Here is a 4142-nt window from a genome sequence, read left to right as displayed (position 1 = left end):
ATACCACCCTGAGGTGTGTCTTTAGAGCTTTATACCACTCTGAGGTGTGTCTTTAGAGCTTTATACACTCTGAGGTGTGAATTAGAGCTTTATATAACTCTTAGGTGTGTCTTTAGAGCTTTATGACACTCTGAGGTGTGTCTTTTGAGCTTTATACACTCTGAGGTGTGTCTTTAGAGCTTTATACACTCTGAGGTGTGTCTTTAGAGCTTTATTACACTCTGAGGTGTGTCTTTTGAGCTTTATACACTCTGAGGTGTGTCTTTTCAGCTTCGTTAAACTCTGATGTCTGTCTTTAGAACTTTATACCTCTCTGAGGTGTGTCTTTAGAGCTTTATAAACTCTGAGGTGTGTCTTTAGAGCTCTATTACACTCTGAGGTGTGTCTTTAGAGCTTTATACCACTCTGAGGTGTGTCTTTAGAGCTGTATACCACTCTGAGGTGTGTCTTTAGAGCTTTATACACTCTGAGGTGTGTCTTTAGAGCTTTATTAAACTCTGAGGTGTGTCTTTAGAGCTCTATTACACTCTGAGGTGTGTCTTTAGAGCTTTATACACTCTGAGGTGTGTCTTTAGAGCTTTATACCACTCTGAGGTGTGTCTTTAGAGCTTTATACCACTCTGAGGTGTGTCTTTAGAGCTTTATATACTCTGAGGTGTGTCTTTAGAGCTTTATACCACTCTGAGGTGTATCTTTAGAGCTTTATACACTCTGAGGTGTGTCTTTAGAGCTTTATTACACTCTGAGGTGTGTCTTTAGAGCTCTATTACACTCTGAGGTGTGTCTTTAGAGCTTTATACACTCTGAGGTGTGTCTTTAGAGCTGTATACCACTCTGAGGTGTGTCTTTAGAGCTTTATGCACTCTGAGGTGTGTCTTTAGAGCTTTATTACACTCTGAGGTGTGTCTTTAGAGCTCTATTACACTCTGAGGTGTGTCTTTAGAGCTTTATTAGTCTCTGAGGTGTGTCTTTAGAGCTTTATACCACTCTGAGGTGTGTCTTTAGAGCTTTATACCACTCTGAGGTGTGTCTTTAGAGCTTTATACACTCTGAGGTGTGTCTTTAGAGCTTTATTACACTCGGAGGTGTGTCTTTAGAGCTCTGTTACACTCTGAGGTGTGTCTTTAGAGCTTTATACACTCTGAGGTGTGTCTTTAGAGCTTCATACCACTCTGAGGTGTGTCTTTAGAGCTTTATACACTCTGAGGTGTGTCTTTAGAGCTTTATACACTCTGAAGTGTGTCTTTAGAGCTTTATACCACTCTGAGGTGTGTCTTTAGAGCTTTATACACTCTGAGGTGTGTCTTTAGAGCTTTATAAACTCTGAGGTGTGTCTTTAGAGCTTTATATCACTCTTAGGTGTGTCTTTAGAGCTTTATGACACTCTGAGGTGTGTCTTTTGAGCTTTATACACTCTGAGGTGTGTCTTTAGAGCTTTATTACACTCTGAGGTGTGTCTCTGAGGTGTGTCCTTAGAGCTTTATACACTCTGAGGTGTATCTTTAGAGCTTCATACACTCTGAGGTCTGTCTTTAGAACTTTATACCTCTCTGAGGTGTGTCTTTAGAGCTTTATGCCACTCTGAGGTGTGTCTTTAGAGCTTTATACCACTCTGAGGTGTGTCTTTAGTGCTTTATAAACTTTGAGGTGTGTCTTTAGAGCTCTATTACACTCTGAGGTGTCTCTTTAGAGCTTTATACACTCTGAGGTGTGTCTTTAGAGCTTTATGCCACTCTGAGGTGTGTCTTTAGAGCTTTATATACTCTGAGGTGTGTCTTTAGAGCTTTATACCACTCTGAGGTGTATCTTTAGAGCTTTATACACTCTGAGGTGTGTCTTTAGAGCTTTATTACACTCTGAGGTGTGTCTTTAGAGCTCTATTACACTCTGAGGTGTGTCTTTAGAGCTTTATACACTCTGAGGTGTGTCTTTAGAGCTTTATACCACTCTGAGGTGTGTCTTTAGAGCTTTATTACTCTCTGAGGTGTGTCTTTAGAGCTTTATATACTCTGAGGTGTGTCTTTAGAGCTTTATACCACTCTGAGGTGTGTCTTTAGAGCTTTATTCCACTCTGAGGTGAGTCTTTAGAGCTTTATACACTCTGAGGTGTGTCTTTAGAGCTTTATACACTCTAAGGTGTGTCTTTAGAGCTTTATACACTCTGAGGTGTGTCTTTAGAGCTTTATACACTCTGAGGTGTGTCTTTAGAGCTTTATTACACTCTGAGGTGTGTCTTTAGAGCTCTATTACACTCTGAGGTGTGTCTTTAGAGCTTTATACCACTCAGAGGTGTGTCTTTAGAGCTTTATAACACTCTGAGGTGTGTCTTTAGAGCTCTATTACACTCTGAAGTGTGTCTTTATGGCTTTTTTCCACACTGAGGTGTGTCTTTATGGCTTTATTCCACACTGAGGTGTGTCTTATAGAGCTTTATTACACTCTGAGGTGTGTCTTTAGAGCTTTATTAGTCTCTGAGGTGTGTCTTTAGAACTTTATACACTCTGAGGTGTGTCTTTAGAGCTTTATACCACTCTGAGGTGTGTCTTTAGAGCTTTATACCACTCTGAGGTGTGTCTTTAGAGCTTTATACCACTCCGAGGTGTGTCTTTAGAGCTTTATACACTCTGAGGTGTGTCTTTAGAGCTTTATTACACTCGGAGGTGTGTCTTTAGAGCTCTGTTACACTCTGAGGTGTGTCTTTAGAGCTTTATACACTCTGAGGTGTGTCTTTAGAGCTTCATACCACTCTGAGGTGTGTCTTTAGAGCTTTATACACTCTGAGGTGTGTCTTTAGAGCTTTATACACTCTGAAGTGTGTCTTTAGAGCTTTATACACTCTGAGGTGTGTGTTCAGAGCTTTAGTACACTCTGAGGTGTGTCTTTACAGCTTTATACACTCTGAGGTGTGTCTTTAGAGCTCTAATACACTCTGAGGTGTGTCTTTAGAGCTTTATACCACTCTGAGGTGTGTCTTTAGAGCTTTATACACTCTGAGGTGTGTGTTTAGAGCTTTATACACTCTGAGGTGTGTCTTTAGAGCTTTATACCACCCTGAGGTGTGTCTTTAGAGCTTTATACCACTCTGAGGTGTGTCTTTAGAGCTTTATACACTCTGAGGTGTGTCTTTAGAGCTTTATACACTCTGAGGTGTGTCTTTAGAGCTTTATATCACTCTTAGGTGTGTCTTTAGAGCTTTATGACACTCTGAGGTGTGTCTTTTGAGCTTTATTACACTCTGAGGTGTGTCTCTGAGGTGTGTCTTTAGAGCTTCATACACTCTGAGGTCTGTCTTTAGAACTTTATACCTCTCTGAGGTGTGTCTTTAGAGCTTTATACACTCTGAGGTGTGTCTTTAGAGCTCTATTACACTCTGAGGTGTGTCTTTAGAGCTTTATACACTCTGAGGTGTGTCTTTAGAGCTTTATGCCACTCTGAGGTGTGTCTTTAGAGCTTTATATACTCTGAGGTGTGTCTTTAGTGCTTTATAAACTCTGAGGTGTGTCTTTAGAGCTCTATTACACTCTGAGGTGTGTCTTTAGAGCTTTATACACTCTGAGGTGTGTCTTTAGAGCTTTATGCCACTCTGAGGTGTGTCTTTAGAGCTTTATATACTCTGAGGTCTGTCTTTAGAGCTTTATACCACTCTGAGGTGTATCTTTAGAGCTTTATACACTCTGAGGTGTGTCTTTAGAGCTTTATACACTCTGAGGTGTGTCTTTAGAGCTCTATTACACTCTGAGGTGTGTCTTTAGAGCTTTATACACTCTGAGGTGTGTCTTTAGAGCTTTATACCACTCTGAGGTGTGTCTTTATGGCTTTATTCCACACTGAGGTGTGTCTTATAGAGCTTTATTACACTCTGAGGTGTGTCTTTAGAGCTTTATTACTCTCTGAGGTGTGTCTTTAGAGCTTTATATACTCTGAGGTGTGTCTTTAGAGCTTTATACCACTCTGAGGTGTGTCTTTAGAGCTTTATACCACTCTGAGGTGTGTCTTTAGAGCTTTATACCACCCTGAGGTGTGTCTTTAGAGCTTTATATTGCTCTCAGGTGTGTCATTAGAGCTTTATGACACTCTTAGGTGTGTCTTTAGAGCTTTATACTCTCTGAGGTGTGTCTTTGGAGCTGTATACACTCTGAGGT

This window comes from Eucyclogobius newberryi, unplaced genomic scaffold, assembly GCF_026437365.1.
Source record: "Eucyclogobius newberryi isolate DKJ021-1_F unplaced genomic scaffold, fEucNew1.0.hap1 SCAF_107, whole genome shotgun sequence".
NCBI lineage: Eukaryota > Metazoa > Chordata > Actinopteri > Gobiiformes > Gobiidae > Eucyclogobius > Eucyclogobius newberryi.
This window is presented reverse-complemented; position numbering follows the sequence as displayed.